At 44.2% G+C, this 15,136-nt stretch overlaps 1 protein-coding gene across 3 annotated transcripts in view; it reads right to left on the reverse strand.

The window, feature by feature from the left end:
- Positions 1–11,648, reverse strand: part of CORO6 (coronin 6) — a 224,112-nt gene extending 212,464 nt beyond the window's left edge. Inside the window, exon 1 of one of the 3 annotated variants that reach the window (XM_069226256.1) lies at positions 11,249–11,648. The gene's annotated coding sequence lies outside the window, so the exon portion shown is untranslated. The remainder of the gene's footprint in view (positions 1–11,248) is intronic. The other 2 variants (XM_069226258.1, XM_069226257.1) reach the window with 2 other exon arrangements.
- Between the last annotated feature and the right edge of the window lie 3,488 nt (positions 11,649–15,136).

Consider the following 15,136-nt stretch of genomic DNA (forward strand, 5'->3'; position numbering starts at 1 on the left):
TTTGAAAGTGTTCTCATATGTGATAATTACAAAGAGCAGGCTTGGTAAAACAAAATATTCGTCAAGGATCACACAATTTTATGAAGTAGGGAAGCTTCACTGATTGATGCGATTGATCTGACGTTTGCTAGTACCACACTGTACAGTTTAGCCACTAAATGATTATAGTGCGCATTTTTCATCAAAGGTTAACTGCTTGGCCAATAATTCTTGAACGAAGGAATCACTCTATCAGAACCTGGGCTTGTACTAGGAGAGAGGTTCCTCTGCTTGGTAGGCAGCTATGGTTACTGAGGATGGAGGCACTATGGAGACGCAATACCCTTTTGTGGTCCGTGCTGTAAGCAGCTAGAGCAGAAAGTTCGACTGCCTGAATCCCCGCACATTTAGCAATACTGGACCATCATTGGTGATCCATTTTGAAGATAGGGTTTTACTTCCCAGTGCATTGCATTATTTGTGTGGATGAGCACTTGACCTTCCTGTAATCCTGATGAAGCCAGCACTCACAGGCCTAAACGTACGGACAGTCATCAACAGGAGCACAGCCACTCACTAATAAAGCCACAAAGGACACATCACTGGAGGACACAGGGCTATTGTTTTGGGTGTATACATACCTTCAAGTCGAGTGGCCGTGCTATATTCAGGTTGGACAACATATTGAAAAGGAAAAAGGACGCACCTTGCAATAAGATGTAACAACAGAGAGTATATTGTTCCTTGGACATTCGGAAAAGTGCAATAATGTTCTGGTAGATTAAATAATTAAACAAATTTAAAGGTAAAGTAATACACACTATGTACATTGTTAACCAATTAAAATATTTTTGAATGTAATGTATTATGCACTGGTGAAATTGTTTTTTCTCTGTATTCATCAATGTCATGAGGGTTGTTTGAGAAGAATTGAGTGGAGTATCATTTTGAAATATTGATTTAAGCCACAACATATGGCTTGTCTAATATAATACTATTATTGTTGACAAAAAACATACACTGCTAATTTATCCTCACAGAGAAACATGCTATTTTGCATTGCCTATAATTCTTGACTTGTGAGGGTAGGGCGTAGGTAGCAGATAGAAGCTACATTCCAAATTAAACATGTAACTCTTCACTGGAACTCTACACTGTAACAATACAATTATATAAAGTGTTTAGTAAAAATGGAGCTAGTGTGAAACTTCACAAACAATAGTGTGACCTGTGTAATTCGTACCTTACAGTGCACAATTCCAACAGAACAATTTATGTAATCTGCTCTTTAAATGAAAGCATATTAAGGAAACTTCTGGTTGGCATAAAACTGTAAATTAACGAAAGAAAATTCCTCTTCATGTGCAGGTAAGTCTAAAGCAAATTCAGAGGATTCTTTTGCTGAAAAGCTAGTAAGGCTGGCAGAGGGTCATGTGCTTGACTCAAGACTGACTCTGACTTCTAGATGCTTAAGCCTGCCATTAAATCTGCCCATTTTCCAATGGTCCAGTCTCAAGGCCGGACTGGCCTTATCGGGAATCGAGCATTTCCCCGGGAGGCTAGAAGGGTGGGTGGTTGCTTTTGTTACTGGTGGATCAGTTTTGTAGCACTGCAGTAGTTTTAAAATCACTGCAGAGTTCCTTGTGTATGCGACAGTTTTCAGGCAACAATAAAAGTGCCAAGATAACTCTGATTTCTCTCCAGCAGGTACATTAATCATCAGAGTTTTGTATAGACTCATCTAAGGTAGCACAGGTGGTTAATATGCCTGCTGTAAAGAGAGTGTACTATGCCATCACAGAACAATATTTTATGTGCACAGCTCAGTGGGTTACTGCTTTTGTCACAGAGATGATTTTGTTCCTGTGCAGTTCATAAATTACAAGAGTAATCTGGTTAGAAAGTTATGTTTTTTGTTCCAGTCTTTCATTATCCAAAGTTTTCCAAAAAGGGTTTGTTTAGGTAGAAATACATTCTTATTAGTAAAGCCAACCCTAACCACTATGTTATAGTCTGAATCCTGAGTTTGTGATTCTCCACACCAAGCACTCTTAAAAACTGCCTACCAGTATGGATTACATTTAAATCTTACACCTTGTAATCCCTTTGGTCTTATGTTACAGTTTATATACCCTGATTTACACAAGTGTGATTCATTGTCTCTGTATGTGTGTGATGTTGAGTGTTCCAACACCCCACAGTGGTATCAGAGGCACTATAAAACAAATGTAAGAGATATAAGACTGGGGCTACGGAGAGATGAGCAGCACTGTTGGAGGGTAATGGTGAGGGAATCATTGAAGAATACCAATAAAGATTGCTGTATCCTGGTGCACTGTAAAATCATCATTTACTATGCTTTAAAACTAATGCAATTGAACACTTATGAAAAATGTCTTGTAGAAGGCACAATCTTAGCTATTTTCCCCAATTTTCTGGAGGGGGGATTTCTCCAATTTTTTTTGGGGGGGGGGGACACCCTAACCCCCTTGCACTGAGCAGGTTCGCTTGCTGCGCTCGCTATGCATCATATGGGGGCTGGTCTGACTAAATTTGCCAAGACTGATTTAAATTCCCAGTCCGGCCCTGGCCAGTCCACTTGGCGCCTGACGACAGCAAAAAAACATTTCCATCCCTATCAATGGAAAGTTGAGGAAGACAGTGCAATGTTAAGGAAGAGTGTGTCCTAGCAACCCTTGCATTGTTATTGTTAATTGCCATGTTTGTGCCCCTAGCACAGCAAATGTATCTGGTGCAAAAATGATGCTTCAGACAAATAATAAAGCGGGGAAGGGGGGTGAGCTACCACAAGAAAGCACCGTAGAATAGCATATAATACAACTCAGTCCTAAATGGGTTAACAGGAGCTTGCAGTGGTATACAACAGGATCATGTGACTTGTCTAAGATCACAACGTGCGTCCAGGATGAGCCGGGAAGTGGCGGCCAGAGCTCCTGATCTCCAACTCCAAGCTTCGACAGTAGGAAGGGTGATCAAATATCTCCCAGAATAAATGCTTCAATCTACAAAAAATATGTAATTTCCGTGTGCTCGAGTTGTCTCAGTGCAGACTTATACCTAGTGGGAAGATCGGTGCAGAATTACATCCACATCAGTGGGATGATCAGACACTGCTGTCCAAAAAAGGCCTGGTACTAATTACAGACGGCTCTTTCACATGCCTTCTGCAGGAAGAGTTTACATAAACGCATAAACGGAGTAAGAACTGCACCAGACACCACGATATGTGGAGGGAGGGGGTCCCAGAATTAAGCGGGCGAAACTGAAGAGGGTGGGTGGCTCATGAGTAATAGGTTATGACCCGAGGCCGGGGAGAGATGGCTCAAGTGTAAAGGATCATATGATCAGCATGAGTCTCTATGGATACCCAAGACTACTAGCTCACTATAGATACTGAAAGAACTCCCTGTAAGGATCAGATGGACGTTTAATTGTGCAACAGGCCTCAAAATGAGATTAGAGGGGGACCAGATACAAGAGATCAAAACAAGGGAGTGGAAGAGGAGGTGTGCTTGAGGGTAAGATCTCAGTCCATGAAGAGAAAGAGGATATGGTGTCAGTTGGAATGGACACTCCCGGGTGCAAGCTCATGTCACGACATATCAGAGCATGGAGGATCTCGATATTCAAGGTATCGCAATGAACTGGACCGCTGCGAAAGATCGAGCATCACCTTGTTCCTGGTCCAAGCTCCTTTTCATTCTAACACCTGAACCCCTTAAAATTTCATCCTTCGTTCACTTCTCTTTAATCCTTTCCTGGCCGCATTAAATCATTCCATTTCTCCTAGAATAGCTATGCAGATCGTAGTCAGATCATCCGAAAGCTTTAAAACCAGCAGGCCATGACCCCTCTGGCCTAGAACAGTGCCTCTAAGTAGGGGAGTTATGGATGCGAGTCAACCTCTTCAAACTATTTCTCAAAAGCAGACACACGTGGAAGCTGGGTAAAGCACAAGCCTATCACCATCTGACAGGTGGGGCCATCACCAATCGTCTTTACAGGGGGAAGGAGGGAGTGATCATAAAATCAAAACTCAAAAAATCAATTAACCAAAAGCTATGTTTGCATCATGCAAATGCTATGCTGCACATCCCCTTGACCGGGCCTTCCCTTGCCGGGTCCAGATCACTATTGCCTCAATCCTAGTGTCTCTAAACTACACCAACAGTCCCTAACTTGGAGATTTGATCTGTGTACTACAAAGATGTATGTTGCTGCCAAATAGCTGCTGCCTCCACGCCTTCATGACCATATCTCTCTACTCTTACAAGTCCTTCATTGGTTACCTGTGCTCTTCCAGGTGCTCTACTTCACCCACGGGCCATCCACAGCACTAGTCCCACCTTTCTCCACCCAAACAAACATACTCCGTTCCAGAGTGGCTCCTCTTTTGACCACTCTGCCGTCCAAGAAATTGCACACTGGTCGTTCTTCCTTCTCTGTGCAGACAGCTATGCTCTGGATATCACTAACTTCAAGGATCAGAACCATCCACGATCACACGGATTTCTGAAAGGCTGTAAAGAATGGCTGCTTCCACACCGCTCATCCTATGCTGTACTACATTAGTGACATAGAGGCAGCTAGCTATAAGGTCACACGATGACTACCCTTTGTACCGCATGCAAGATTTCAAACTCTTCCACCTCTTCCAGACTTCAAGTCTTTGTGCCACCAACCGAACACCTGCTGGGGGCACCTCCTACCCATCCACTGGAAATTATAGGTGTATACAAAACACTACCCACCTCTCTTCCATCTCTCATTAACACACCATGCACAAGCGTAGAAACAAGTGTGCAGCAGCATATTTGGAGTACCCCGGCAAAGGTTCTTCTAACAAAGGCATTTATAAACCACATCCTAGCATTCCAACCACACACAAAAGAGTAGCTTTAAAGATGTGTGACTCTTCCTTTCTCTTTGACCTGTTTTTCCTTTGTTGACTTCCATGTATAAGTGAAGCAACAAGTTCACTGCACACAGTGGAGCACTCCCCCCGACCTCACCCACAACAAATCCTTCCCAAACAGACCACTCTGTGAATCCACATTCCACCAACCACTCAACCCTGAAGCACTGCAGAGCTTTGTCAAGGTATGGGCCACTATGCAAATGCTACGATACAAAACAATATAGGGACACCCAACGTCACAGCACGAGAGTGAAGGTGGGTGCTCAAATGTACAAGATCGTTATAAGCAAAAACAAGGAGTCTCATAATTAAGAATCTCCCCATAAAAGAGAGTGAGGACTATGTGGCAAGAGGTCACAACCTCATACTGAAAGACGACTGATTGGTGCTCATGAGTAAGAGGCCCCAGAATGGGACTAGAGGGGGAGTTATTAACCATAAACTAAAACTGTAGGGACAAGGTTAATTTGGAGGAAGTTGTAATTAGGCCTCCCAGATTTATGGTAGTTATTTTTTGGTCATTTTCGTGTGTATTATTCCATATTTATTTTTTGCTCCTTTTATTTATAGTTATCCATATTTATTTTCTGCTTAGTGTAAACGGATCAGTCTGCGATGGGTATGTTTCCATGTTTAATTAACTGACAAATGTTTACCAATGTTTGAATGTCCAATGATTTTTAGCCACTTACAGTACAGTCATCTGAAATCATTTGCATTGTAGAACAGCTCAAACAGGTGTAGTCCTGCAGTTATTTAAGCTTCATTAGGAACTCTTTTTTAACTCCTTTTCTGTCAGTGTGTAGAGCTATTAACCTAGAATGCATGATTGACACTAGTGAGAATCATCCAGAAGAAATCCTATTTTTGTGTATGTTTCCATGTTTAAATTAAAATACATACAGACAGGAAAATAGATTGTTTTCTGTCTGTATGTATCTGTAAAGATCAATGAAAACTAGACGCCTTAGTTGTAATATAGAATATAAGACTTAAGGACGCAGCTCAATAGTAAGCTGCCATAATCTGAAACAGCAGGGCGAGGGGTGGTTTGAAGTAAATTGTAATATACAATTAGGGTTTCCAGTTAACACCGATTTTAACTGATAAAACACCACCAAAGTGAATATTTGTTTTTCAGTAGAAACCGGAAATCAATGGATTTTGCTGCATTATCACTGCTCTGGTACCCTCTGTTATCAAAGCAGTGGAAGGCAGTCTCTATCTCTAACACTTTTCTATGAATGATGCTTCCACTATGGCACTTTTGGGCCCTGGTAAACCAATCAATATGCCATTTTGACTATCTGCAAAGTCCCAGGTCTTGCTGGACCTTCTTCCACTCTCACTTTGGTCACATGCCTCACCTCACATGGATTCATCTCATTGTTTACTGCATATTTCTGTGTAGTGGTTAGCAGACGGACAGCTGAACTCTGCACAGGGTCTCAGTCTGGGGAAAGAGGCATCCTCCTTCACTGAGAGTGGAACTGAGTTTTGTGGCAATAAAGATCACTGCATGCAACGCCTCTAGAATGAATGTCCTCACGTGATGCACTGTACCTAACACTACTGTTCTGAGGTTTTATATGGCAATTGTCTCAAAAACTTCCTCTAGAAGCTCATACAGAAGACAAATCACATTTCATGAACATCTTCAGCAATATAGGACAGGCTCAGAGGAGGTCCATGAGCCAGTTTAGCTGAACCTGAGCTGTCTATATTACATACATTATCTCAGAAAATCTATATGTTAGCATATAAATTGCAGGTATTGCAGCTTAGAAACATGACGAGACAGCCACTACTCTGTTTCAAAGTATGTGCACTGAGCTAGCACAATTTGAGCAAAACAGGTGCATGAACCCATTCTGAGCCTGCATACTGAATTAGAACATATACATGATAAGGACCCAGGATCATCAAGTTAAATGTTGACTCTGATTGCCACCACGTCAAAATGAAGCTTGGAACCTATGCTGAAGAAAGACCTAGCGCTAGACAAAATCACCAGTACAAATGACAGTGATATGTTATAGGAATCATATTGAGCTGTGCTCGTTCTTTTTACCCAAGGCAGAAAATACACTAGAAAAGTAATTGCTGCACAGAACACTAAGGTAAAGTGCCTTGGGCAATTCTCGGGCATGCCTGGGAGGTGGAAGGAGCACAGTCCCCGTAGTGCTTTGAAATAAACAAAGGCCCATATGATTGGTTAAAAATCAATTCTCAGTGTCTTTGTGATGGCTTTCAAATGAACACTAAATCCCATGGCCCAACAATGTAAAGTAAGTTTCATTCATGATGTGAACTGCACCAGCAAACAACCATGGCATCCTTCACAGCAGCAGTTTGCTGTCACTAAAGATTGTATAGCTAACAGTCTGCATATTGTTCCTTAAAAAGATGCCTCTCTTATGACCATGTAGAGCAGAAATTCAGGAATGTCTCTTCCATTTTAGTCAGAAAAAGAGCAACATAAAACAGCCACACCCAACACGAGTTTCGCGCAAAGCACTTCTTCAGGTATTTTGTTTAATTAAGGCTGTAACGATCTAATCTCCAAAATAGCTTGATGTTTTATTTATTAAAATATCACCATCAGTTACTGGCTGTGACATACTGTTCGGGAGCCACAGCGTATATCTAGATTTGATTTTCAGTATTATTGGATTAGCTTATTGTTTAAAGAATACTGAACAGAGATCGATGTTATGAGGTTAATATTGTCCGTTAAGGTTCTTTTGTACTATGGGATGGTTATGTTTTTATACAATAAATAACATTGGATGAGTCTGAGTCCCAAGATGGCTGCCACCACTTCCTGGATGAAGTGGTGCCAGCCAATCAGATCTCATTTTGAGATCTCTAGGAACTACGGACCCTCCGCATCCTTAGATATAAATACATCTTTTTTCCTTAATTACTAAAAAACTACTGAACAGATTTACACCAAAATACAAAAAATACTTTTTCTGACCCAAGATCTAGCTTTCTGCCAAATTTGGTCTAATTCTGTCCTACAGTTCAGGCTTTAGTCATGTCTAAAAGTCCTACAGGAAAATGCTTTTTGGGACCTGCCCCTTTTTCTCTGCTCCTCTTGACAAATCACCCGAAGCTTTCAAAACAGCAGCTGAAGTGAGGGTCAAACTAGTTTTTAGAATTTTGCGAAGATTTGTCAAACAACGGCAAAGTTATTAGCAAAACGCAAAACTTACAGATAAATAGATAGATAGATACCATTGAAAACGCCTGAAGAGATGTTTGCTATGGGGACAGCACTGTTTTATATATATATATATATATATATATATATATATATATATATATATATATATAGTCCCTAAGGCAACTATAGCTTGCGCCCCTGCAGTTTTTTCTTCATTAATTTGACTGCTAATGCTTCATTTATATTTTTTATGATGTTATAGAAGTTGTCCTGAGTGCCATTGCCATATCTGGGGTAATTAGCAGTGCACGGCCTTTGGCCATGCGTGGCAGAGGTTGGCAGCAGAACCTAGCCTGCGCCCAGGCACTAAAGCCAACCCCCATAAACACACAACCCCGCACCACACAGGGCCAAATGGAGTTGGCAGCAGTGTCTGTCTCTCTGGGTGTGAGAACAGATGTGAGAAGGTGTCTTTGGGTGTAAGAGTGGATGTCAGAGTATCTGTCTGGGTGTGAGAGTGGATGCGTGAGGGTCTGGGAGTGGATGTGTGACGTCTGAGTGGGTCTGAGAGTGGGTGTGTGAGTCTCATAGTGGGCCTGTGATTGTGTGCGTGAGGGTCTGAGTAGGTATGTGAGTGGGGACGTCAGTGTCTGAGTGGGTCTGTGAGTGGGTGTGTGACTGTTTGGGGCTGTGAGTGGGTGCATGAGGGTCTGAGTGCTTCTATGAGAGAATGAATTAGTGTATGAATGAGTCTGTGAAAGTGTTTTCAAACATTTTTTCACCTATATTCGTGAATTTATTGTGACGGTACACAGGGGGCCACGCTGACCATCACAACATATTTGCGAATATCACTTGTGGTAAAAAAAAATATTTTGAAGCTATAATTTGACCCTCAAACACCCCTATATCACACCTCTCGACCAGAGAACCTCCACCCTGATGCCTTATACCACTTTTCATTTTATTTTTCATCTCCGGGGAGTGTATCCCGTAACCTAAACTATCGGCCTCAACTTTCTGGTCCGGTTACAGCCAGACAATCACAGCATTCTTTGTGTCACGTGCATTCGCGAATATGCCATGATCGTTGCGCAAACATTGCGACAGATTCGCGGCCCTAGATATACAAATGTATTTTCTCTTTAATATCTCAAAAAACACTGAACGGATTTACACTAAATAACAAAAAGCACAATCTGCAAGCAAAATATAACTTTCTGCCAAATTTGCGGTCATTCCGTCCATGCATATTAACATGGGAAACACTCTTTTTTGTCCCTCCCTTTTTTTCCCGGTCCCTGCTTCACAGATCACCCTGAAACTTTCCATGTGCAACCAGAATCACTGGCAAAAATCTTAATGGGTGCAAAGATACCGCCACACATGTGCATCCTGGACATAGTGCAGGACTGGACTGCTGAAAAGAGGTGCATGAGTGCTGGAAAATGAGACAGGCAGGAAAGAGAGGGAAATAATGAAAGGTTACATTGGAGAGTAAATGTAAGGAAAAATATAGTGAAAAGGAGTAGAAAAAAGGAAGAATTAATGATAGAAATAAACAACAGAAGCAAGGAAATAAAAGCCAAATTCTTTATATGCACTATAAAAACGCCATCCCATGATTTTTGCACGAAGCGAAAAAGAGCAAACACATAACTGATTTTTATGGGGGTTTTTACATCAAAAAACACTGAGGAAAAACCAGCAGAATTCACAATAAACAAAACCTGAAAACAGGAAAACCAATATACAATATAAGGCTGGAGTAGGCGGCTAGAATCTGAAACTGAAGGGAAAAGGGAGTTTGGAGTAAAATGAAGAACCCAGTAAGAGAGTAGAGGATCTCGGGAATAGGAGTTCATGCGATGGGTGTATTATGCAGGATAAGACTAGAGAGGTGGCTCAGGGTTAAGAGGACACCGTCTGAGAGGCGGGAGAGGGCCTCTCAGGGGTTAAAGGTTAGGATATCAGACGGGTGGGGGAGCCATGGAAAAGGCCATAGTACGGGGCGGGAGAAGTAAGAGACCTCTAGGAGAGATGGAGAGACAACGACCAGGAGGCAGATATCATGATGTCATAGCCAAAGGGTGGGTCGGGGGTACTTTCAGCATGTAATTCTCCACAGAAGGGTGTTCCTCGGATGTTGGCTAATTTAGGGTTTCTATGACACACAATCTGCTCTACGAAACGGGTGCGATCCCCATTTCTGCTTTCTACGCCCTTCGAACCTGCCAGGGGTGCAAAAGGGGCCCGAGTGCAGGCCATCTCGAAATGACGTCTATAAAGTGACATTTCTGCAGGAACTAAAGAGGGAGTCAGGCCGCCCTCCCTCCCGCGCGGAGTCACACGGCGAGGTCACCTTCCTAATATAGAAGTATCATGCCATGCCGCCGGCGGGTCCTGTGACCGAGGGAAGGGGGAGCGGTGGGGTGGGGGCGCCCCGCCAGCTCTGCACGCCCTCGGCGACACATATGTGCATCCAGCTAGAGGCCCGTTTATTCATTCATTCTATATGCGCTTCAGCCTCGGGTTTGTATAGCGCCAACGCGTCTCCCTTCCCATTCAGAACGCTTCGTAACCCTGGGGAGCTTTGGGGAGACAGGAATACCGCACGCAGAAATAGCAGCGGCGCTCAGTGGAGGAATGCAGAGTGGGTCGATCACCCACTGTATAACCTTTATCTCCGTCTGCGGTGGCACACTCTGACCAAGGATCCTTATGCGCATTTATTGTTAATAGTTTAAGCGATTTATAGCGACTGCATGAAAACTATCTTCTCTCTATGAACATTTAATGCCAATAAAGTTTTCCGCTGAAACACAAGGATGCCAGTTCGATTACATAAAACTGAAAATTCCGAAACAGATCATAAGAAAGCGCCCCCGTCTTTGCCGGTTCCGAGGGCCACGTGTGTGGTGAGGCATGGTCGGGCTTGTATTCCAGTTTATTATAGCGGTGGGGCAGTACCTACGAAATACCTAGCATTTTCACCCAAACCTACATTATTATCTGTACGTGGTTCACGCCGATGAAGCGCCGTATCAATCGTGCCTACGTAAGAACCTATGGCAGCGTACACCTCTCTTCGGCAACAGCGCTGAACCCGCCGAGCTATCTCACCGGCGACTACCCTGCGCAGATCAGGACACATTGCTCACCTTACGTGAGGTCTGCTGGCCTCGCCCCCTCGGTGGCCCAGCGCTGGGTCCTGTCCCCTGCCCCCTGGAGGGATTCCCCACCCTCTGGGCGTGCGGTGCGGCTGCCCGGTGGCGCACTCCCTGGCTCCGGCTGATAGCGGCGGCTCTGCCCGGCTGCTGGGGTCGTTCTGCGCCTCTCCTCTGGCGGAAACGGACGGTAGGTGGGGACCGGTGTCAACAGCCGTTAGGAGGCTGTGCTGCAGTGACAGCTGCTGCCTTCAACTTTGCAGGCCAAATAACTCAAGCGCCGACAGCTGAGAGCCGGAGAGACACAGAGCACGCTTCATTCCCGTCATCACATGTCCGCAAAAACCGAGCCCAACTTGGAGACACCCAGCACGCGAGAGCGCCGAGCTGGAATGCAGCATTGAGGGGCTATTCACAGGCTACACTACGGGCGAGGCGTCGCAGATGGGCGTATTAGCACAGCTACCGCAGATGTGTATTTACGCAGGAACCTGTCGGCAGAAAAAGAACAACGGGCTCCGTGGGTCAAATGTCATTTTTCCCTGCACTGATGAAGGGCATGTGGTCCGGTGGCTATGCCTTTGAAGCCAGAAGCTAGGCGCACACACTCCTGGTATGAGAAGTGAAAAACATTAATCCCTATGCTGCCACCGACTGACCAATGACACAGCATGAAAAGCTTCAGTACTAGGCCAAAATAGGTTTCAGACAGCATGATGGCCATGTTCACCAAGGTCAAAACCTTGTACAACAAGCATTTGCAATGCTATAGGACTCGCATTTGCCTGACTTATTGTAAATTAACAACTGGACTTTTCTTGCCTCATAACTTGATCAACCCTGCCTCATAATTTCTTCTTTTCCTGCCATATAATTCCAGTGGCCCAGAATTCAACTGATGCATTTCCATTTATCTCTTAAGTCTATCTTAAAACATATACAATTATCATTAAAAAAAACCTTTAGCAGAAATAAGCTTTTGGCATTAGAGTGTAATGCTCAAAACCGCATAACAAAAATATAATTTGGGGCGGATTGGAGGGTGAAAGGAAAGAGGGAGTCGGGAGTAAAGATGGAGAGGACAAGTGGCGTAGTAGCGGTGTCATGGGCCCTGGTGTAAGAAAGGAAAATGGTTGTTTGGAATTTTGGTAGAAAAATACAGCAGTAAGTAGAGTTGAGTGAGGTCCGTAGGTCTCTTGTCCCCGGTGCCACTGCATCTATTGCTCCATTGATAATTAGGCCTCAGGAGAGAAAGCGGATGAGGTAGAAAAAGAGAAGCAAAAGGAGTACAACAGACAAAAGGAAGAAAGAGAAGGGGTTGCAAAGAAATAAAGAAAGAAGGGAAAGAAGAATAGAAGCACAACTAAGAGAAGAAATAGAGCAAACGTGTGAGACAAAAGAAAAAAGGGAAGGAAGCTAACGAATGGAAGATAAAGAGGAAAAAATAATGAAAGCAGTGTGAAAAAAAAGAGAAAAATGAACATTAGAGAAATAAAAAGAGAGATGGTGAGAGAAACAACCAGCGAAAGAACCAAGGCATGTATGTACTGACACATTTCCCAGAGTCACAGAATGGGGAAACCACTTTGAAACTTCAGCTCCCAACAAGTAACTTGTGGCTCCCACATAAAGACGGGAAAAAGAGGGTTTTATAGTAAAACATGAATTGACAGATAAAAATAAGAAAATAACCAGAGGAAGGAAGAAAGATCGAAAAAATAAAAACAAGTGAAAGGACACACACTTAGTCAAAAGAAAGAGCAAATAAAAAAGACAAAGAATGAAGGAGAGGGAAAAAATAGTGAAAGAATGACCGCATGATGAAGAAAAAAGAGAGAAATGACACAAGGAAATAAATACTTTTTTGCGAGTTTCTAAGACGAGGTAGCAAGAGGAAGAAGGAAATAAAAAATAGGGAGAGGAGTAGAAATAAACAGTTGAAAGAAAGAGCAAAACTGTTAATGTGGATTTTAAGAGCTGGAAAGAGAAAAGTGGGGTGTAAATAAAACATTGAGAGTAAACAGTGTAAAGGAAAGAATGAGTGAGATAAGTGAAACAGACTCTCCAAAATAAAGATGGCAGCTAAGAATAGATATAATTGGCTCCCCCACATCCTCAAACAGAACTCAGACTGTGGAACAGCAGAGGGCAAAGCAGAACAGCAGGAGGTGCATTAGCAGAGTTGTATATGAGCTCCAATACAGCAATATTGGGGCGCTTGAGATCAGGATTGGAGGTATAGACAGAGCTGTATCCCGACCCAGTGCTGGAATAACAAAAAGGCAGTGGGAGCACTGTGTAATTCCTAGTATTGAAATAATGGGGCATTGCAGGTTAGGGTTGAGCTGCACTACTGGAATAGTGACAGGCACACAAGGTCAGAAGTGAGGTATGTTAATGGAGCTATGTGTGGAACCTAGTATTGGCATGGCAGTGTTGCTGAGTCTTAGACTGGAGGCGCCCTGGTGAAGCTGCAAGTGAGGTCCAGCATGGGAGTGGCATTGCCTTTGAACCACTGAAGCGATAAGTCCTGAAGGGTGTGTGTGAGCCTTAGTACTGAGAAGAAACGTGCACTGAATGTTGGAATTGATGGATTTTGGCAGAGCTGTGCTGGTTCCCATCAACTGTCCCATTGGATGTTAGACTTAAGGTGCATTGGCTGAGCTGTGTTTTGCTCTTTTGGATCCAGTATTGGCTTGGCTGTGGGACTGAATATTAGAATTGAGCTGCTGTAATGGAACTGTATGTGAGCGGGCGTCCCAGTATAAGAAAGGAAGTGACCTTGCAGGGGTAGAACTGAGGTGCGCTGATGGAGCTGTGCCTGAGGCCCCAGAACTGGGACTGCAGATTGTAATGACTGTATGAACTAAGGTGCTCTGGCCGACAGCGTGTGTGGGGTTCTGGCACGGCTGAGGGGCTTGGAGTGTGTGAACTGAGGTGCACTGATGGAGCTGCACCCAAGGTCCCAATACTGGAACAGCAAGTGTACTGACTTAGAACTGAGGTGCTATGGCAGACATCGTGTGTGGGGTTCTGGCATGGCTGATGGGCTTGGAATGTATGAACGGAGGTGCACTGATGGAGTTACGCCCGAAGTCCCAGTACTGGAGCAGTAGAGTGTACTGACTGCAAGAACTGAGGAGCTCTGGCAGACAGCATGTGTGGGGTTTCTGGCACGTCTGATGGCATGAAGTGTGTGAACTGAGGTGAACTGATGGAGCTGTGCCCAAGGTCACAGTACTGGAGCAGCAGAGAGTACTGACTGGAAGAATAGAGGTGCTCTGGCAGACAGCATGTGTGGGGTTCCTGCCACTGGCACGGCTGAGGGCTGGGAGTGTGTGAACAGAGGTGTACTGATGGAGCTGTGCCTGAGGTCCCAGTACTGGAGCAGCAGAGTGTACTGACTGGAAGAACTGAGGCGCTCTGGCAGACAGCGTGTGTGGGGTTCCTGGCATGGCTGAGGGCTTGGAGTGTGTGAACTGAGGTGCCTTGATGGAGCAGCCCCCGAGGTCCCAGTACTGGAGCAGCAGAGAGTACTGACTGGAAGAACTAGGGTGCTGTGGCAGACAGCGGTTGTAGGGTCCCTGACTGTGGCATGGCTGAGGGCTTGGAGTGTGTAAACTGAGGTGCACTGATGGAGCGGTGAGTGGGATCCCATTATGGAGCAGAAGTCGGCACTGTCTCTAAGGATTGCGGAGCCCTGGTAGAGTTGGTTAAGAAAATATATCCAAGCCAAGGAAGGGCAGGAGCCAGGCAGTGGAGAGAGGGTACAAACAGCTCACAAAGACCAAATGTGACCAAGATAACAGCCTGATTTATTGCCTTTTTTACAGCTAAGCTCAGAGCAAGAATGCTCTGCAAATGAAAAGGGAAGCTTCCCTG

This window comes from Pleurodeles waltl, chromosome 3_1 (assembly GCF_031143425.1).
Source record: "Pleurodeles waltl isolate 20211129_DDA chromosome 3_1, aPleWal1.hap1.20221129, whole genome shotgun sequence".
NCBI lineage: Eukaryota > Metazoa > Chordata > Amphibia > Caudata > Salamandridae > Pleurodeles > Pleurodeles waltl.